General features: G+C 45.8%; 2 protein-coding genes across 5 annotated transcripts in view; one reads left to right on the plus strand and one right to left on the minus strand.

Annotated features, from left to right (window-relative positions):
- NKAPD1 (NKAP domain containing 1) overlaps nucleotides 1–9,543 on the minus strand; it is a 219,599-nt gene extending 210,056 nt beyond the window's left edge. The window contains exons 1-2 of one of the 3 annotated variants that reach the window (XM_069614284.1): nucleotides 9,155–9,543; nucleotides 6,288–6,336 (exon numbers count right to left, since the gene is read on the minus strand). The gene's annotated coding sequence lies outside the window, so the exon portion shown is untranslated. The remainder of the gene's footprint in view (nucleotides 1–6,287; nucleotides 6,337–9,154) is intronic. The other 2 variants (XM_069614285.1, XM_069614283.1) reach the window with 2 other exon arrangements.
- Nucleotides 9,544–9,705: 162 nt separating this feature from the next.
- PIH1D2 (PIH1 domain containing 2) overlaps nucleotides 9,706–22,218 on the plus strand; it is a 109,268-nt gene continuing 96,755 nt past the window's right edge. The window contains exon 1 of one of the 2 annotated variants that reach the window (XM_069614287.1): nucleotides 9,706–9,952. The gene's annotated coding sequence lies outside the window, so the exon portion shown is untranslated. The remainder of the gene's footprint in view (nucleotides 9,953–22,218) is intronic. The other variant, XM_069614286.1, reaches the window with a different exon arrangement.

A 22,218-nucleotide genomic window follows, 5' to 3' on the forward strand; every position in this document is an offset into this window, starting at 1 on the left:
CATGAAAATGTCAGTGCTACCGAAACTGCTCTATTACTTGCAGACACTCCCAGTCAAAATTCAGAGAAGGTTCTTCAGAGCGCTGAACAAAATGGTGTCCACCTTCATGTGGCAACACAACGCCTAGAATAGCGATGTCAACCTTAACAGCTCGGAAAGACCAAGGAGGGCTCACGCTCCCCCGCTTACGAAGATTTTACAAAGCCGCAAAACTGAGAGTCATAAAGGAATGGGTGGCGCAGTCTCCCCAACATATATGGGCAAAACAATCTTCTATGGGTACATAAACGCTACACACACCCAAACACCAAAATAAGCAAAGTGATGGGAGCAGGGATTGAAGCCCGGGACACAGCGGTCAAAAGAGGGACCCTTATGACATTCCGAATCGCCCTTCACCCCAATGTTCGGAAACCCTGACTTCCAGCCAGGGATGGATCCGACATCATACCTCAGCTGGGTACAAGCAGGATGCGACAAAATATGTGATATGTACAAGGCCAATCCATCATGATATTTAAAAAATGTATACAAATGGTGGGGATAAAGTCCACAGAGGAATTAAAATACACACAGCAAAAGCAGTGGCTTTCATCTATCCCCAACAAAGAGGTGGCCACCAGACAATTGACCCCGTTTGAAGACTATATGACAACCCACAGAGGCTCCCATAAACTGGTCTCCAACCTATACAAACTTTTAAATGACCAAGGAGAAGAAATCCAATGGAACTATATGAAAGGGTGGGGGAAACGACATGGGAGAGCCCACAGCAAGGAACCAATGGCTAGATTTATGGAACAAAATCCCCAAGTTGACAAGCTCCATATAGTTGAGAGAAATGGGGCAGAAAGTTATAGTTTAATGACACGACACCCCCAGAGAGACTCCACGCTATGTACCTACCACAAGCGACAAATGTTGGTGAAGGTGAACTACAACAGGAGACTGAAACCACATTTGGTGGAGCTGCCCAACCATTCAACACTTCTGCAGAGACATAAAACGTCAGGCAGGGAAAATGATACAAGGGGCAGACAACCTAGAAGTGAAGGTATGGATGGCGGGCATGTGGGATCCGAACCAAAGGATCTACACAAAAATACAGCAGATGGGAGTGTGGACGCTAATCATAGCGGCATGGCTGACAATCGGCCAACATTGGGGAAATAAAAAAAAAAGTATATATATTTATTTATTTAAATTTTATTTTTTTTAAACCCACCCACAATATATGACTGGCTTCTAAAAGTCTGGAGATTATGTGGAGTGAATGACCTATAAACTTCAGGGGACCCCGAAAACCTTCAGTTCGGATTGGGGCAGTATCTTATCCTATCTGCAAAGTGATTATATGCTCCAATGGTGCCCACACAACATTAGAATCCTAGACATCTTGTGAACCGACCCACATCGCGATAAGTAGAATCAGAGACCACCACCCGAGTTGTTGCTGATGATAGTTTTATGCTATGTAAAACAAATAAAATGTACATTAAAAAAGATGTATGCAAGCCCAATTTTTGACATCCAGAAATCATTGCGCAAAAGTGTAAATATTAGGTAACAAACCAATCAACATCACAATGCGCCAGAAAAACAGCCCACTTCCTTAATTCCCCCCCCCCGGCCCCCCCAACTGTAGTGCACCTAGCTCTTTATGGTTGCAGCAGTGCCTTCCTGACTTCAAGAGAACCCCAGGGACAGACCACTCCTCGCATTGCTGTGTTCGGGGACCTGCCTGGAAGAATCTACTAGTAGGAGCAAGTTGAAAGTCCTTTGCGGTTTCTACTATTTGTGGTTTCAGGTTGGTATGCCCCAAGAGTTCACAGATTGCTCATGAACTAACCAGCCTAAATTCTACTTTGCAACACCAATTGAACACCCTTCATCAGAGACATCAAACTTCAGAATCCTATACATTTATAACCAATTATATGCCACACCACAAGTCAATGCATCGTACCACCATGTAAACACAAGGCTCCCATTTGTCTGCCAATGCCTCTATGTTTGGATCCTAAATCGCATTTACACACACACTTTCCCTAGACTTATTTTTATTTTTTTGATTTGCTTAACCCACCCCCGCCCTCCTATATATATATCCCTTTGTGTTGCCAAGGCAGGTGAAAACAGCAGATTATTTTTGGGCGGGAGAGAACCCATTGACGCAAATGGGCGTATAGGAGGCTTCATGGGTGAGTCCGCTGATTGCAAGGCAGGTGAAACCCACCAAAAGCTTGTGAACTGAGAGCTATGCAGAACACCTAGAAACTGGACCCCACTTGGAGCTCAGGGTACTTCCAGTCTGCACGAAACAGCAATACTATTTTGTATTTTTACCCATTTCTCTTTCCGATCCGCCAGAGTGTCTGCAGACCATGCAAATGGCAGCAGAGCGCAGCATAAATCCCAATAACAATCAGTTGCACACAGCATGCAGATCAGAGATGGACTTAGCACTCACTGACAGACAAAAGGCGACCGGCACCTGCCGTTTTCTGGTCCAACACCTTCCCATCTCATCACTCCAGCCACAACACACAAGCCCTCCTCCATCTTTGCTGGCAGTTAGGCACATTGGAATAACAAAGCAGCTTTAGCGCTCGCTTACAGGGCCCGGCTAAACATTTGCTAGGGCTTGTGGGGGGCCATTTCAATATGATTGCCCCCCCCCCGCTTGCCTACAGTTAGGTGGAGTCGACAGTCTGTGGCAATCTCGGATTACTTAAATAAGAATGGATACAAAAGGAAGGCACCCAGAAGTGAGCTGAAACACTAAACTGCCACTGAAAGGTTAGTAACTGCTCTGTCAGCAAGGTGCCAACGCAGATGAAACCAGAGAAAAGGGCAAATAAGTGCAAGCACTGATGGATGCTATCAAAGGAAATCTGTAACCTGCTGCCAAGCGCACATTTAAAATCTAAAGTCAAGGCAGTGGTCTTCAAACTTGGGGGCCCAAATATTTAAAATGAGATTACTGTTTTGAATATAAAAATAATTAAAGCCACTGCTTTTAGTAGATAGGAGGACGGGCTCAGATTTTTCTTTTTTACTGGGGGGGGGGGGGGGCTTTGTATGAAAATGTTTGAATACCACAGAGTTAAAGGTGACAGCAGCTAGGACAGGGCAGCCCGTAACATGCACACAAGGCAAAGTGCACATTTAATACCATGCAAGAAATATGTTGCAGTGTAGTAAGACAGCCAAAATGGGGGCAGCTGCATGGGCCCCGTTAGAAACCTGAAGGTGTCTTACCCGCTAGTCCCAGGGATCTGTCATCCAGGTGGCCAGCAACAAAAATGGTGCAAGGGAAATTTGACCCCCAAAAGAGCGATCCCTCAATTAGGTTATATGACCTTTAACAACAAACAACGCTTGGGGGTGGACCACTCTGTTGCACAAGAGATGTAATCAACCAAACACTGGTTAGAAGAGCCTGATACCGCTACCAACACGGAAAGCAATCATCAAATTATAACACATTTATTGATACCAGTACAGAATCGTAAAAACACAATCAAAATTATTTAATCTATGGCCATATACACAGTGCAAAGGTGAACAGACAGCATTTATATTAAAAGCATATAAATCGTAATCCTCTTCTTTACTCACAAATAAAGGGCCTAGTGCTGTGCAAAATAGTTAAGATAATAAAACACATAAAGCACTCCATTCATACTATTCATATCGCACTCACACCAATTAATTCCTCATCAACAACATCCCAACATGTTTCTTTTCATTTACTGTAAAAAAAAAAATGTACACTGGAAATTCTTCAGTGGCTGCCTGAAAACAACAATTTGCACTGTTGTCCGATTACAATATACAAACAAATAAAAATCTGTCAATCAATTGTTCTTTCTTTATGCCACTCTTTTTTTACTAAAGTGCTATTTCTTAAAGCATGCCAATCTGCTCTTCTCAACCAGCGTTGGGGACCATCCCCTGCAACAGAACAGAAATTGGTGTTATTTTCCATATGCCTTTCACTGTCTTGTCAACCCACCAAGGCAAAATCAAGGACGTTGAGCATAGTAGATACTCAATGGTGAAGTTTAGAACATTTGGAGCCAACCGAGTTTTTCAACATCATAGCCAATCTTGCACTACATTGTGTCTTACTGTCCCATTTCCTACCACTTTTGAGTATTTTATGGAGTGCATCAAGTTGAGCTTACCATTTGTTAGCATCTAAAGTCTCCGAACGTGCGAATGGCTTGCTCTCACTTTTTGGGATCCGTATGTTTCTAAGCTGTAGTGGAACCTTTACCGCTAATTTCTTACCGGAACGCACATTCTAAAAAGCAACAGGAAACCAAATGTTTTAACCATCTATTGCTGTATTCAGTCAAAGTGACCAGCACCATTTGATATGTCTCAAATGGTCTGGCACTTTTACCATCAATAAATGCGCTTACCGTTTCAGAATTGCCAGAAACTTCTCGTGATCACAAAACGGATTTGGCATGACAATTTATTTGTTGCGCGATCGTTCGATGTACTCACACCCGTGGTTGTACCATATTTCGGGAAAGGCAACCTGAATTCGACCCTATAGGCAACATAAGCGAAATACCATATATTGGGTCAATGTCAGTGTCAGCCATCCCGAGAAATACAATATTACTATAGTCACGGTTGTGTCTGAACAACCAGGTGGCCAGGACACAGCCATCGCTAATGGATTCAGCTCCTGGGGTGGACAAGTGCGGAAGGATCACCTGGATGGGAGGTCCTCAGGGAGTGGAAGTGGGACACCAGCAATTGACAATCACACACACACACACACACACACACCTGACAGCCCTTTCCTTTCCCCACAGGGATAAAAGGTGGAGCGCGAGAGCACACTTCGAGCAAGGCAGACCGCATGACAATACAGCTATTCCAGGATGGCAGTTCAAGAGGAGGAGAAAGGAGCGATAAGCAAAAGGACGACAAGGGGAAAGTGCCCTTGCCCTTTTCGACCCAGACCTGCAAAGCCTCTGTGAAAGGAGTCATAAGGCCGGGAACAACAGCTCGCTTATGGTGTAGCAGATGTCAATGGTGCAAGGAGCCCTCCTACACTGATAACCAAGTCAGGGAGAGACGCTTGCTACCGTGGTACCATTCTCGACTCCAGAAACAAGAAATATCAAGCGGTACATCACAGCCAGTGAGTCGGAGGCAGACCCGATAGTAAACGGAACTGTGTTGAGCGAAGGATGCGAAAGTTGCAAATAGCAATGTAACGTGAATCAAACAAAGACTGTGCGTTACGGAAATGTTGAAACAATCCAGGGAGAGACCAGCTGCAGAGTGGTCCAGCACCACGTGGGCGCTGATTCGAAAGACTTTGGCCGGTCCCCGTTTGTTAAAACTACAGATCACAGAAAGCCCTACGAGAGCCGACACAAGAGGTCAAAGTGGTCCTACAAGGATCAAGTAAAAAGCCCTTGTACAATCGAAAGTCTTTGACCCATACCCAAGAGGAAAGAGGCAAGTGTGAACCCGAATGAGGGATGCTAAGGGAAATTAATCCCACATTGTGTTGAAACCAAGGTGAACTGTTGAGTGAGGCAAATTGTGAACCCGGCTGAGGGATGCCAGCGAATTAGGGTGAACAGTAACACACCCATGAACATTGTGGTAACAAAGATGAACCCGACCGAGCGATGTGCACAGAGAGTGGTTGGCCATAGTGAACACGACTGAGGGAGGCACACGTTGCAAGAAGGATCGGAGCCTGGTTGAGGGGGATCCAAGGGTGAAGCGAGATCGCCCCATGTGAAGATTTATTGAAGTTACTTTTTGTTTGTTGTTTATGGTCCATCAGACCTAAGGTAAAAGACTTTGTAGAAAAGAGTCTTGGCCCCAGAAGAGCCTGGTATTGTTGGAAGGAACAATAACCTTGTGCTGGCGAGGTCCAGAAGTGTTCTGTGCTCAAGAGTATCACCTTGCCCCCGGCTAAAAACATGTTCTGGTGAACATTATCCTACACTATTTTGTAATTTAGAGGTAAGGATTGGCAATAGATTTTTTTAGTATAGGCCCTTATTTGACAAGAAGCCACTAGGACTGCCTTATTATTATTTGATGGTCGTAGCTTGCTCCCATCTTAGATTAGGCATTTTTCTCACCCATTCATACAGTTTAATAAACACCCTTGAACTATGATCACTTGGGTCTATCTTTACTTTTGCCACCATGAGTTCCTTACAGCCCTCCTCCCCGAGGCTCTTGGGCACATATACAGCAAAAAAGAAAAAAGAAATCAAAAACACTGTGGGACTTACAGGCATACAAGGCACTGATAGGTTCCAAGTTCTAATTTGTCTTCCGGACCTGTCCAGCAAAAGATATGCAGAAGCATAATTTGAACGTACATGATCAGTAGCGACATCACAGTAAACAAAATTACTAGCAGTGACATCAGTCTTCAATACACTAGGATACCTTTGAAAAAGACATTTTCATGTCCAAGCCAAAAGAATAATATGCTCAGCAATATATAAATAGTCACTATTATTAATATGCAACAACTCAATAGTTTACTATACAATGATGGGTTTTTTTCATTGCAAACTAAATCATTCTAGCAACACCAAATGTCAGCAAATCAAGCACAATGAGATTAAATGATTTGCCCAGGATCACACATTTCGTCAAAGTGGTGAAATCAGTATTTGGACTCAGGCTGCGATTTAAGCACTGGACTACATATCATTCCAGTGATAGGACACATACATATTTTTTTACGGTTTGGGTTTCCAAAAACAAAAAAATTATTCCATCTATGCCTTGACAAGTACAAAAATTGCATGAGATACACATAACATACATTGTTATAGAAAAAGGTCAAGCGTATATACTTGCCAAAAGACGCTTAGCCAAGTCATGGAAACGTAAAAGTGGTCCGTAATATGAGACATGGCGCTGGGAGTTTGGAACTTGGTGTGAGGTTGAAACAAACGTGTGGCTTGGATCGATACAGGCACATGCTGACTACCTAACTACCGCCTTTGAGAACACTCACAGAGTCGATGTTTTACCCATCGGATGACAAGCCGCCCAGAAGGTAATTTGTATTCTCTACCTGCTCTTACTGTTAAATGTGCTGAATTTCCTGGCCCTGAACCCGTCCTAACTGCAGCCCACATTTTAGGTCCACTGGTACACAATTTGCTGCTCTACTTTATGATAACCAACAGCTTGTCTTTTATGCATGCAAGCCCTAGTTCTTTGCTGTTAATGTTTAGTTACTTGGTTTCAGTTGTCAAGGCTAATGCACCGCTGAATAATTGCTGCAGAGTTGTAACAGGATTGTTAAATGTGACACTTGTGCAATGATACTGTAACAACTTCATAATAAACAAATGAATTTTTTTTGTGTTTTAAAGTTGAGCAAAAAGACATGTATAACTTTATTTTCACCACTTTCAACGCACAATTGCAGTATAGGCATGCAAAGGAATGTGGACATAAGAACGATATCATTTGGTTTTAAAAAAGGTGTTCACACTGAAAAATGTAATATAGGGTAATCTGCTTGAGCCATTATTCTACACAGCATGGAGCATTATACTCCCCTCCCATTTATTACCACTCACCAATCGCACCTTTTATGGGACAACTGTCCTTAACCAGGCGCCCCTGTGCCTGCATCATCAACCTCTAAACAGTTTATTGAAATGAGGTTGACACAAAGCAGAAACTAGTGGTGTTGGTGCAGCATAGATTCTTAATTAAGTGGCTGCATATGAATTGTTTACCTGTTCATTTATATATTGCAGCTGTGACTGTGTATAGGTGGGCAGCTATGGCAAGCACCTGCCCACCTCACATCACAAATATGCTCCCCTTTTACTTTCCCCTTCCGCTTCCATTTTCTCCCACACAGCAGTCTTTTTGGCCTCCTTTTTCCTTACTAGACATTTCCTCGCTACTATCCCACTCATTCCTGCTCTATTCGAACACTAGGTCATCCACTGTTCTTTCCTTTAATACCCTTAATCCTCCTCTCGTATCTTCTTTCTCCATTTCTCCCAAAGGTTCTTTGTTATAAAGAAACAGCATCTCTTCCTCATTTTGCTGCTATTCGCATACTCACCTGCCTTACTTCACTCAATGTTTCCCTTCCATGTTTATCCACGTCACACCAGTTGCCTTTACAATGCTTTCCCTCCACTGTCCATCACTCGCTTGCCTCCGTTCTCTCCTGCCCCTTCACTCTTCATTTCTCCATGACTCTTTAGACCTCCATTATTCCCCATTCTCCTTACACTGCTAAACCCTGCTCTCTATTTCCCCACCCTTTAAACCTCTTCACCCTGCATTTCCTCTCCCTCTTCTTGTGCCTAATTAACTATTACCCCATTCAAAGGCCCTTCATTCTCAGTACCCCTTCACCCTTTTACCCTCACCTGGCTTCGTACAATCACTATCTCCCCACACTCTCCCTCACGTATGCCTTCCTTCATTCTCCACTACCTTATCCCGTCAGTGTTCATGTTACACAGCTCTACTTTTCTCCCTCAACTATCCTAACCTTATTCCCTCTCCATTTCCATTCACTGCCCTGCAGCCGCACCCTGTGGATCTGGAGATGGTGAGTTGGAGTTAAGGGGTCTTAAAGTGCCAGAAGCAACACCCACAAAAAAGTTAACCCCATGTATGTTTTGAAATTAAAAGTTGAACTAATTGTAGTCTGTGATGTTCAATGGCATTTCAAGTGTTAGGGTTGACAGCAAAACCTGTTGAAGAGGCCCAGCTGTCACTAGCTAGAATCAAACCCCCCAACACAGAAAACTGTAAAGAAAACAACTTTTAAAAAGTGGCATGTGTCCCTAAAGTTCAGCATTGTGGAACCCCGCCCACTCTAGGATCAGCCCCCATGACATCCACCTGGGGCCCTCTGTCATTTCAGCACTCTGGGCCCTTTGCCTTAAATCTGCCACTGATGCAGATGTGCGCACGCCTCCCATTTCCATCACAACACTGATAACGGTGACTCACTCCCCCGTCTCTGCACTGCCCCTATTGCGAGGATACCTAATGCTCTGCAGGCGGTGTGTGTAGGCCACCATATCCTGCAACTTGGCCTTTGACAGCCACCCTCACTCAACAACCCACCATACAGTGTCCCTCCCCTACTGTCACTCACCGAGACTGTACGGTAAACGACAGATTGATGATAGGACTCCTACGGAAGAGAGGGCAGCTGCTTGTGCATCAACTTGGCCTAGATCCCGGATTAGAGCGCTGGTAGTAGCTGCCAGCACCGGCCATTGGCTACTAGGACAACTCGGAGAGCCTGACTTCCTGGCGCGCATGCGTCGCAGACGCTCTGCCCCAGACTTGCTCTCTACTCCTCCTCTCCCCCACGCCTGACCTGGCACCTCCCTGTACTGGCCCAACGGCAGAACGTAAACACTGGAGGGGAGGGAACGGGCATGAGCGTTAGGGGAAACTGTGCGATGGGGGAAGAGTGTCCAGGAACCGCTTCTTAATAGAGGAACACGCAATGGAATGTGGCCGTCCGATGACGTTGACTACTTGTGCTGCCAATTCAAAACAAATCCGCCTCTCTCCAGGCTACGTCATCGGATCCTGATTTCCGCGAAGTAGCCTTGTGGTTCTAGCGCGCATGCGCGCGTCAACTTGTAGTCAATAAAGAATACGTGATAAAAAAAATAGCTCGGAGGGTTTTGATTGACACTTTCGGAAAGAGGCGTTACCAATGTAGGTTGCTGTAGGAACATGCCCAGGTGGTAGGCCGGGAGAATCCTTTGCTACAGTTTCCGTTTTCAGGGCGGTCCTTTCCCTTGATGCTTGTGTGGTTTCGTTTCCATGGTGACAGGGGTTGGTGCTCGCCTAGATCTTCCTCGAGGGAGAGCCACAATTAAAGAAGTAGTGAGCCGTTAAAGAGTTGCCATCCGCTCCATAAACATTTGTATTAATAGTAAGTTGTTTTTATTTGAGCTGTCTCATTCCAGTTGCGTCTTTATTTTGGTGCAAACTATTTTGCAACGAGAGAAATTATGTTTTTTGAATGATGGGTGCACGTTATTACGGATAGTCGGACTGGACTCCAGCGTAGATTTTTATATTAGCATCTTTGCTGTAACTGCCAGCGGCAAAGACAGCATGAAACTGAACTTGTGAAGGAAAAAAGCCCTAAAAACAGCGTGGCAGTGAATATCATTAGCAGTCTGTAAATATCCGCCGCCCCCTCCTCTGTGCTCCTGCTGCAACATCTTCAACAGGTAAAATAAACTAATTCCCGCAGAGTAGTGTATTTGGGACCTGGAGTCATAAGCACCTTCACACCTTCTAGTAAATGGCACATCAAAGGATGATTACATTTTAGGCAGCCCTTCCAACAGGCCATAGGATTTGCGGTGTCCAAGGCAATAAAAGATGTGTGGGACCCCCTAATTTGCGTATGGGGTGACATCACAGAAAATTGTATCAAGAAACTAGTCTTAAATGCTCAGTGTGGGGATATCATGGAATGTTACATTTTAAAGAATTTTGTTGTGACCAATCTCGATGCACTTTTTAATGGGTATCCATCATAGATGCCAGTACAAAATGCTGTTTTTTAGAAAGAATATGTGCTTTTAAGTGGCCGCACTGGCATTTTGGGGCACCCAGTCTAGCCGTTCTTTGCTGTGCCATGACTTTTTTTTTTTTTTTTACTGCAATTCTATTCCAAAGCAAGCATGATGAGTGTTATTATGTGTCTAGACTGGCATTTATGGCAGCCAGTCAAGCCATTTCGTACTGTGGCGTGGCTTTTTTCACTGGGTATCAGCCAGTTTGGACATGTTTTCTTGTTGTGACAAGACATTTTTAAAGGCAAAGCCAACAGGAGTCTGTGGCAGAGCCATGGTGGGCATGTTTTCTTATAGTATTATCACTGGCATTATGTTAAGTTGATTTGTACTACACTGCTACTACCCAGGGGCAGTCTCCAGCTGCTCGTGTGGCTCTGCAGAAAAGTGGGGTGGTGGAGTTGGTGGGGGAAAAAGGTGAGTGTATAGGTTCAGAACCAGGAGGAACTGGCTTCTGAGGGTTGTGCATGTGTCACTTCTGAGCAGCCTTGCACATTGTAACCGCATGGGTAAGATTCCATGCCTCGGGTTTGTGGTATTCTTTCGTGTTAGTGTTTTGTGGTTATGATGGGTCGCAGGTGGTTGTAGCTGTAAATTAGTCCGGCATCTTGGTGTGGTGTTGCATTTTAGATGGTATTGGGCTACGTGGGTAGTTCACTCTGGATGTCGGCATAGTAATGGTTCTCTGTATGTTTGAGTGTGGCTAGTCCAAGATCTGGTGTAGAGGCATCAGTTATATAGGAGGAGCAGGAAGTGAAGAGGGTTAGTAAAGTCGGTCAGTTCGTTGTGGTCTCTCTCTGGGGAGGCCCTTTGGATGCTGCTTGACGGTATCTAGCCAGGTTCTTGTTTGTGGTTCTTCGGCCCCTCTCGTCTCCTCTCTAGTTGTTTGTCTGCGGTGTTGCTGTTGCTGGTGTCCCTTCTAGGTTGTCATTGTCTGCTGAATAGCCAGGTTTTTAGCAGTTTCCTGAAGGTGATGTGGTCTTCTGTTACTTTGTGCATGTTGTTCTAGGTGTTAGCAATTAGATGCAAGAACGCTGTTCTTCGTGGTGTTTTGCCTCTATTCGTAGGTCGTTGCCGGATCTTAGTTTCCTTGCTGGGCGATACCGGCTAATCTTTTCTTGGAGGAATTCCACTCCTTGTCTGTGCATGACTTTGTGGGCGATGCAGAGTGTTTTGAATTTGCAGTGATTTTTTGCTAGTAACCAGTGTAGGGTTTTCAGTGCAGGAGTGATGTGGCCTGTTCTGTTTAGTATTAGTAGGATCCTGGTTACTGTATTTTACACTCTTTGGGGTTTCTTGGTGAGTCTTGATGAGTCTTTCTGGCATGGCTAGGTAGAGGCCTTTTGCATCGGTAATTCTTATTGGATATGATTGTGAGAGTTCTGTGGGAGAAGGGGAGGTAGTGAGTAATCCTCTGAGTAGTTGTAGGAGGAAGAAGCATTTTTTCGGCGATTGCGTTGACTTGTGGTTCCTTTGATAGTCCGTTTTCCATGAGTATTCCTAGGTTGTTTACTACATTGGTCGTCTCTGGTTGCGTTCCCATGCTGATTGGCTCTCACCTTCCGTCGTACCCTGCGGGTGAGAGCATTATTTCAGTTTTTGCCAGGTTCAGTTTGAGTTTGTTCGTTGTCATCCAATTGTATATGTCTGTGAGGCAGTTGTTGAGGGTTTTTATTTTGTTCCTGTGTTCTGTTTGTTTTCACAATCAGTTGTGTCGTCTGTGTAGTTGTAGGCGGTAAATCCGTGGGATCAAATGATTTTCATCAGTGGGCACATGTAGAGGGGACAGGCTGGATATATTTTTGGTGTTTGAGGTGAGCAGTGGTAGGTAGGTTCTTTTGGTTTGTTAGGAATAAGCTAAGCCAGTTCAGGGCGGATTCCTGCATGCCAGATTCCATCAATCTTTTTATTAGTGTTGCGTGGCTGATTGTGTCAAAAACCGCTGAAATGTCCAATAGAAGGAGGGCCGATTTGGGTGTCGTCTGCATTTATTTTCAGGTCGTCCTATATCGATGTAAGAGCTGATTCGGTTCCTCTTGTGATTGGTTGATTATTCCGTTTGTTTCAACGTGTTTAATGTGGATTTTGTAGACGTGTTTCTCCAGGATCTTCGCTGGGTAGGGCAAGTTGGATATCGGCCTGTAGTTGCTTGGGTATTCTGCACTTTCTGACCTTTATTGTATCAGTGGTTTGATATATGATGATTTGAAGGAGGACGGTACTATTCCTCTTTTAAGTGATAAATTCATTAGGTTCCGGAAGCGTGTCGCTGGGGTTCTGTGGTTGAAGATTCCTTTGAAGACGTCCAGGGGCAGGGGTCCCTTGTAGATCCTGCAAGGCTGCTGTCCTTGGTCAGTGTGGCGAAAGTTTCCTCTGTGATTGGTTCTAGGCAGATGAGTTTTGCTGTAACCTGTGTTTCGTCTGGTGTTTGTGGTCTCGTGGTTGTATTTGCCCCGGCTAGGTTGATGGCCTTCTGTATTGTGTCTGTTTGCTCTCAGGTGGTTAGTGATTTTGTCACAAAGTGTTTGTGTAGGGGTGAGGGAGTTTTTGCAGGAAGAGGTTTTTTTATCTCTGATTTTGAAGAGTTCTTTCTATGGATTGTTTGCTGATTCTATTCTTGTGGCGTAGTAAAGTTTTTTTTTTTGCTTTGGGGACTGTTGCTTTGTACAGTTTGAGTTGTCTTTGGTATTTTATTTTGTCTTGTCTGGTGTATTGTTCTCTCCATTTTGTTTCTATTTTGCAGTTTCTTTTGTGGAGTTTTTTTTCAGTTCTAATATGAACCATTTTGCTGCCAGTTTTTTGTTCGTTTTGCTTTGACTGTTTTAGCTGGTGCTAATTGGTAAAGGGCCTTGGTGATCCAATTGTTGAGTGTGTCTTCTGTTGTATCTAGGAATGTATCAGTGGGATCTCTATCGCTTGGGACGGTTGCATCTAGAAGGTTTGTCGGGGCCTCTAGGACCAAGTTCTTACAGTTTCTTTTCTTACTGGTGTAAATTATTTCCTACCTGGCAAGTAGGCGGGTTTGGGGTGTGATGCAGAATGGTAGCCAGTAGTGTTCACGGGGCACCGTTTAGTGTAGGGGGCACGGTTGCGCATAGTTCTTCCCTGTAGAAAATTGCATCTAGGTTGTGTCCAGCATCGTTGTTGGATCCATTTACTATTTGCTTGAACTGCACAGTTTCCAGGAATGCTCGGAGTGAGTCTGCTGGGTACACATATTTTCTTTTTCGAACCATATGTTGAAATCTCCCAGTTTGACTAGGTTGTCGTGGTGGGTTGCTAGCATGGCGTCCTGTCGCTAGTTTTGTTGCAAAGTTGAGGTTGTAAGAAGGTGGTCAAGAGGAATACTATGTTGCGTGGTCAGTGAGTTCTATATTGATTAGGAGGGATTCATAGTATTCCGCGTTGGTTGTGATGATTCAAGATACTCGGGTGTGTTTTTTGAGTATAATTGCGATTCCGCCTCTTTGGTTTTCTCTGTTGGCGTGTATTCATTTATAATTGTCGGGTATTGCTTTATAGTTGTCTGATAGCCAGGTTTCTGTAAGGAAGAGCACATCTGTACCTCATTCGCTTAGGAGGTCATTGATTTGTGTTGAGTGTTTTGCCATGGATCTAAAGCTGAGGAGGCTGCAGTGTAGTTTGCTTGATTTCCCTTGCGTGTTGTTGTTAGTATTGTTAGTTCTGACCGGTGTGGCGTTGGTTGGGTTTCTGCTCCAGGTGGGTTTTCCCCAGTTGAGTCTTTTCGGTGGGGTGGTTCTTTGTTGGTCAGTCTCTGTGTCGAGCAGACCGATAAGGTTAATGGCAGGGTTGGTTTGTTCCAGTAAGTTCCTGTTAGTTCTGGGTCGTAAAGAGGGTAACTACCCCTCTGTTGTTCCAGTCTTGGTGATATATGATATAGGGGGTGTAGTGTGTGAAGGATTTCAATTTGTCCCTTGTTCTGGTTGGGGTATTGTCCATGGTGGAGACCAGGTTGGGATGGTTTTAGTTGTCGCGTTCCGTTTGGTGTCCTAGTTGGGTCAGGTAGTTGGCTGTCGGTACGCTGTTGCTGTGCCGTTTTTGTTTACCACATTGTCATATGTGGACAGGTAGCAAGCAATGTAGTCTGTCTTTGCTCTGTTATTTGTATGTCTCCTTGGGCCATCTCAGATGATTTGTTTTGGGGTTGTGGTATCATGATAGTCAGTGCCTTGCCGAGTGGTTTGGGTTTTCTTATTTCTGTTGTCTGTTCTGGCTTCTTTGTCTTTCTTGTGGCGAGGCATGATGTGCGGCTTGTGTTCCTTTCAGTAGGCGCCCTCTTACGGTTACTGTTTTCCTTCACTTTTGAGTTTAGTCTTTGCTGTTTTTGGTTTGTTGTTGCTTGCATTTGGTAAGTTGTGGGTAGTTGAGACCTCAGTTGATGGGACTTTGTGATTCCGTTTGTTTATTGCTTCTTTCTTTTTTGGATCCTATGTGTTTTTCTTTTGTTTGTCTTATCCTGGAGGTCCTTTTGGTTATGGTTGTTGATTATTGGATTATGCGCAAAGCAAACATGAATACTATGTGAAGGAGTACATGGGAATACTGGCATATATTGGTGCAGTCAGCATGAAAATGTATTGATTGTGAGGGTGCTGGGTTCCTGCTTTTGACTGGGATGGCAAAGGATTCTCACCCAGGGGGTGCATGCTATGTTTAGGCCTCAGGCTTCCACTTTGACCCAACATAGTCTCAAGCTTTACCCTTGCCACAGTGGGAGGTCATTCAGCATAAGTGCAACTAAGCAAAAGCAGAATGACAATCTGTATTGGTCCGCATATCATCCTACAAACTCTGATGTTCTGAAGTTATCAGCAAGTCATCCCCAAATACCCAAGAACAAACATGTTTCATGGCAATGCACTTGAAGTAATCGGCAGGTCGTCCCAGAATCATACCCAAATCATCAGGGTCAAACGTGCAATCTCTTGAAGTGATCAGAAAGTCATCCTAAAATCATCAGGAACAGAGAGTTTTCTAAAATAGGGATGATGTTAGCATATTCATTTACTCACCTAAACTCATCACCGAATCATCACCCACCATTCTGAGACATTTGCTGATAACTTTAACAGCATGATGGTATCTGATGATGTGCGAAGGACTTCTAGTGTAGCTCGATGGTCATCAGATGACCCCAGGATGGTCTCTAAAGTCATCCTTTTAGACCAGGGTAGAGTGTATGAGTCTTAAGTGTTTGCAGTGAGAGGCCTGTTAGAATGCTGTGAGCTATGTGGAACTCTGAACACCTGGAGGTTCCGGGAATGTCAGTTAAGGACTTGGAGATAAGCAAGGAACCAGAGTTGATGCATGCTACCTTCTCTCCTACCTCTATACTGCTAAGCAGTAACTAGGCCAAGCACCGCAAACTCCAACCTCCAACAGATCTGGCAAAATAAAGACCTGTGCAAGATCCAATCGGATGACGGGAAAATCCTGCTCACGCCATCGGCCTACACATTGTCTACCCCCTGACATTAACTGCCTGCAAAGACAGCCGGTGGCTCTCCACCCAGCATCTCAACTGGAACACTAGAGACACCAGTCATCATAACTTGATCAACCAGTCGTCCAGGTACAGAAACACCGGTATTCAACTAGCATGAAGAAGCACATCACTGGACCCAACACCTTTTGAGCTGTCTTCAGGCCGAAGAGAAGGGCCTGGAAATGCCTGCCCAAAAAGAGAAATCGCAGATACATTCGGTGCGATCTCCAAATGGGCATGTGAAAGTACGGATCCTGTAGATCCAAGGATGCCAAAAAGCCAAATTTCTCGATCAATAGGATGATCCTCTGCAGACTCTCCATCTTGAAATGCAGAGTCTGCACAAACCTGCTGAGCCTCTTGAGGTCCACGATCAGGCAGAACTTGATATTGCACTCTCCTCCCTGGCAACCTCCTGGATTGTGGGAAGCAGAGTTGCTAATGCTCACGAGTTTGGAGGATCTGAGACAAATTTGAACTGATATCCCCAGCAAACAGTCCTGTTCACCCAAATGTCAGCAGATACAGCCCTCCAAGCTGGCCAGAACCACCAGCAGAGCCTAACCCCAACACATTATGGCATCAGGACTTTTGTGAAGGAAACAAAGGGCTTGCCAGACATCTGCAGGCCTTTTGACCAACGTCCTCCAGGGGGCTTCTGAAAACTCCCTGTGAACACAGCATGACAGCGAAACTTCTTGCAGCCACCAGAAGCCCCAGCCCTGGGCTTCACCTCAGAGTGCCGATGAAGCTTGTCAGCTTGCATATCCTCTTTGAAGACACAATGCATCCTGTCCTCCGGAAAATCACCAAACAACATCTTGCCCTCAAAAGGAATCTTCCAGGCCACAGCCTTCTGATTTCCATCAGAAGGCCATTCTCAGAGGTGCAAGTGGCGGCAGCCAGAAACCGCAACCCCCCTAGTCAATGCTGCACCACGAATCCCATCACATGCCAAATCTGACAGAAGCTCCACTTGTGACTTCATAACCTGCAACAGGGGGTAATAGTCCGCCCCTTCCTCCACAAGCTGAGCCAACCTACGAAAACCACGCAAAGCAGTCCCAGCTGCATAGGAGGAGAATGTTGCAGTCCAAAAGGTCATGCTCGCCCCAGCGTAAGACCTTTTCAGGGCTAACTCCACCATTTTGTCCCCAAGATATAAGACGACTGCCTCTTCAGCTGCCATTGATGAGCAACCCACCAGACTTGATAGGATAGTATCCACCTGAAGCCCCTGTGAAAGTGTACTATCCTCTCCATGTAAGCTATAAAGCAAGGAATTGCCACCTTTTTCAGGCTCCCGCCAATCCTTGAGGACTTCTTCCCGAATCTCAGGAAGCGACGGTAGCCCGCCCAGATAGTATGTTTAAACTGGCTTGGAGGAGGCATGGATTCAGATGCCATAGTGGGTACAGAGACCCGTTATTGAAACTCCATGTATTTAGCCAAATGCACCAACACTGCAGCCAGCAGCTCTTTATCCAGATGCTTCCATTTAGGATCCTCCACATCGGCCGGCACCTCCAAGGAAGACGAGGAGGACTCTCCAGAAGAAGAAGCTGATGGCGGCATCAGAGTCTAGATTTGTTTACATTTCTTCCACACACCAACCTCTCTCTTGAAGGCCTTGCGGCAAATGTAGACCATCAACTTATCCGACAGCACAGGAGCCCACTTATACTTGGGGAAGGTACGCTGGTCAGCGTCCATAGAGGAAGACCGTTAGCTCACTGTGCCCTTCTCCACCGCCACACGCTTCAGTTTATACTGCCTTTTTCCAGGCAGAACAGGCTGAAAAAATCAGTTAATCAACAGCAAAAACTTCCAAAAGTAAGCGGCAGAGATCAGCAAAAACAGCAGCAGGACCCCTTCAAGAGCAGAGCACTGGGCACCAGCACACCAAAGGTCCAAAAGCCAAAATAACTGAAGCAGAGCTCCTTAAAGTAAGACAGCAAGGACAACCAGGTGCAACAAACTCCAATCAGGCCAGCCCATGCTGTGGCTGCCCCTCCATGCACCTGGGCCTGCCACGTGACCATCTGACCCAGTCGGTCAGCGGTAGGATGTGCAATCGCCTGCCAGAAAGAATCACGGCAAGCCCATCCAGTGTCGTCCCTGCACACAGCCCCCCAAACTCCCAGCACCAAATGCCCACAGTAACGCCGAGCGTAAAACCTTTATTATTATTTATTTTATTTCTTTAAACCAAGGAGGGAACTCGTGGAGCCACCAGGCCCTGACTGCATCCCTGTGAGGTCCAGGAACAATGCAACCACTTGTAGAGACAACCGCGCACACCAGAGCCCCATCCCCGTCTCCACACAATCAAATTCAGCATCAGAGACGGGGGCCGGAACCGGCCGGCTGGAAGCACAGAAAAGGGAGCAGGAAGCCCCTCCCATCACACCTTGTATGAGGACTGAGAACCCCACCCCCACTCACCATCGCCCAAGCTCGGAGCGACTTTCCGTCCCAGGCAGATGAAACAAGGCCCTCCTCGCTGGATTGCCCAGCAGGGCAGGTGAAAGCTCAACCAGGACCCCTGCTCAGCAAAGGAGCCTGGGAGACCAACATCACAACCCCCAAGCACCCCAAAGCCCAGCAGAGAGTGCAGACATCAGGGGAACATACAGGTGCCCCACCAAGCCCAGCAGGGGAGGAAAAGACAGAGCAGCAGGTGGCTCAGCCATCCGCAGAAGATCCGGACAGGTAGGCAGGACACACAAAACTAACATGTTGTGGGGGTGTAGGGGTATTGTACTCTCTGGAGGAGTGGGGCAGCTATGGGTCTTAGTTAAAAGATGGAATGGATTCTTGAGATGGAGATCGGAAACCTTACAAGTAAGTACTGAGATAAGGAAAAGGGATGTGGCGGTCATGCACTTTAAAGATTAGACTAAGAGCAAAATAAAATGTGTGAAAAGGTAAACCTGGTTGCTATTCATTGTCTGACAAAGGTATAATTCATATATGATGTGAAGAAAAGGTGACAATCTACCAAATAAATAAACACATTTTGGTGTGTCAAATAACATTTTTGTTTGACATATGCCAGTCGTGGAAGAGGGCATGGATTTGAGCGGCTAAATGTTACTTTGTGTGTGCTTTCAGAATAGAATTGCTCGTTTTGCATTTCTTATCACTGACACATAAAAAGCTGTCTAAAACAATAGTTCCTTAAATTAACTATCACACATAAATGGCTTCCACTTTCAATGCTCCCCCAAAAAGAAGTAGTCAAGCATTTATCAGTGCCCTGTGGGGGTTATTTGTCTCCAGATCATCACAGCCGGGGTGGGAGGTGACTGCACAGGCCTCGCTGCAACAGGCAGAAAAAAAGAGCCCGACTGTAAGCAGCACAGGCCCTGTACAATACAATGCGTGTTACTCCTGATACAAGCAGCAGTTGGTCATGCAGTGTGTCCATGAGTGTAGAGTTGTGGGCAATAACACAAACTGCTCATGCTTAGGGCCATTCCTGGCTTTAAACAAAATTTGTCCGGCTGAAAGGGCATCTGTACAAATGAATGGTGTAAAAAGCTTTGTCTTACAAAATAAAACTGGGTACCATAGCAATTCCAAGCGATTTCCCACCCATTGGTGAACCCAAGACATTTGATAACCCTTGGAATTTTCAGGCACCCAAGACTCTCTGATTCAAGAAGCTATAGCGGAAAGGAACTTCAGTTCATAGGAACCCTGGATTTCTCCTAAAGCACTTAATGACGGGGTCCCTCGAGAACTAACTTGTGAGGCCTGCAGTCCGGGTTTAAAGGAACCCTGATGAACATGGTCACTTACAGAGGAAAGTATATGGGCATTTTAAACAGGGCTGCATACCAAACCTGAGCTGCCCATAAAGGAGTGACAAGTACCACAGAGACCTTCTGCAACCTCACCTGCCAAATCAGTTTTGGAATCATCACATACTTTGGAAAAGCATAACCCTTGCTCTTTTATCAATTCTGGTGAAAGGCGTCTGGAGGAGCTGCTTGCTTTTGGGTGTGGTCTGCAACCGAAGAACTGCTGGAGTCGGTCATTGAGAAGAGACACAAAGAGGCCCACTTTTGGGGGCGTCCAAAGATGAGAGCTCTTATGAAACACTAATGGATTGATCCTCCAGTCGCTGAAGTTTCGCAGATGTCTGGAGTGCCAATCTGCACCATATTGTACAGCCCTGCAAAATATTGCGTCAGGATTAAAATATCCCTGTCTAGGCATAAAATGGCAAACATTCATGGTTATTTCTGCCAGCATGCGTGCGCGGAGATCCATTCTCAATAGTATGCACAGTTGATCCTATCCTTGGCCAAACGTTTCAGAGTAAATGAGCCCACCATTAATTCCAGACAATTTATGTGAAGTGCCTCTCTCGTGAGGGGTTCCCCCACCCCCATGGATAGGGAACCGCAGCACATCCCCCTCAAGCCAGTAGGCTGGCATCTCATTCTATGTTGAAATATATAGTGTGGCAATTCACAGTGTGTCATCACTTCTCCCCAGAGGGGAGCCCTTTCCCAGGAGGCTAGGGAGGTGAGGCTGCTACACAATAGTCCCCTTAGGCACCGTTTAATGCAGGAGGACCGCCTGGGGAGGCACGCCCCTTATAGGGACAAGGACGGTCACCTGGGGTGCAGCCCATTGAATGTCGTCCCTTCCCAACATTCCCTAACCCCCCCCCCCAATGTTCAGAACCATTACATTGAAGACAGACCTATGTATTATTGTAACCTAGGCAATAAAGCCCAAAGTACTAGGACGAGGAAACACACAAGAGACATAAAGATCATTCACTGTGTTAGTACTGATAGGCGGTAGCCCCACAGAGGCATGCAAATTCAATCATTAACAGAGTCAAAGGACTCTTGCAATCCACCTGGGGGGTACTGGATACAAAATATAAAAACAACAAAGGACAATACGATGTGGCAAGCCCAGCTGCAGAGTCAAGCGCAGCCATGAGAGGAAGCAGGTGCAGCCAATCTCTGACGGTGGAGATTCGAATCCTGCTAGCAGACCATCGGAAGAGGGATGCGGAGAACGCCAGTGAGCAGCTGTGAGAGTTCTCCATCGGGTCTGTCGGTGAAGACCCAAGCTGTATACCGAGAAAAGGTAGACAGCTGAGCTGTGCAGGGAGATGCCTCACTGTAGATCCTGACACAGAGAGAGACCCGAAGAGCCAACGGAGCCGATCCCGGTTTTAGGAAGTCCCAGAGACATACCTGTAGCCCGCAGAAGGTAATCAGAGGTATGGGAGACCCGGAGGGGACACAGGAGTGGGCAGGAACGATGCTTGAACAGTTTTCACTTGGCCCGTGAGACTGAATCAGTTATTGAGTCTAGCGTTTGTCAGTTGTCCCTCCAACACCATCTTCCTCGTATCAGTGGCAGACAGAAACCCACTGAACACCAGGGAAGGGTTGATGATCAATCCTCCCAGATTCTTGACAACCAACACAGGGATAGGGGGAGCACAGGTGGCCAGAAAGAAGGGGCCCAGAAGAAAGGGTCAGAAGAAGAACCCAACACCAGAACCTCCATCTTGTCCCCATTTAAATTCAGCCAATTGTTGTTCATCCAACCCTAACAGCCTCCAGGCACTCGCATAAGCAGGACAACACCTCAGCCCGATCAATATCCAAACGGTCCAGGATCTGGGTGTCGTCAGCAAATGAGTAACACCTGAAGCTGCGGGAGTGGATGAGAGCAACAAATGGCTGGGCATAGATGTTAAACAACACCTGGGACAAGGCATAGCACATGAGAGCAAGTGAGGGGAAGACAGACAGAAAAGGTGAAAGAGACAGCGATTGGCCACGGTCAGTCAGGAAAGATGTTAATCATGCCAGGACCAGACCAGAGATGCCTATCGAGGCCAGACGGGAAAGCAGGATGGAGTGATTAACAGTGTCGAAAGCCGCTGAAAGATCTAGTAATATCATGGCACCCACTCCTCCGCAATCAACTGGCCTGGCCAAGTCGTCCACAATGGAAACCAAGTCATTCTCAGTTGCACGTCTCAGCTAGAATCCAGACTGAAAGGGGTCAAGAGAAAAGGAAGATTCCAAGAATGAAGAAAGAAGTGGGGACACCAAAGCCTCC

The sequence above is a fragment of the Ambystoma mexicanum genome, chromosome 9 (assembly GCF_040938575.1).
Source record: "Ambystoma mexicanum isolate Mex_15411 chromosome 9, UKY_AmexF1_1, whole genome shotgun sequence".
NCBI classification, from domain to species: domain Eukaryota; kingdom Metazoa; phylum Chordata; class Amphibia; order Caudata; family Ambystomatidae; genus Ambystoma; species Ambystoma mexicanum.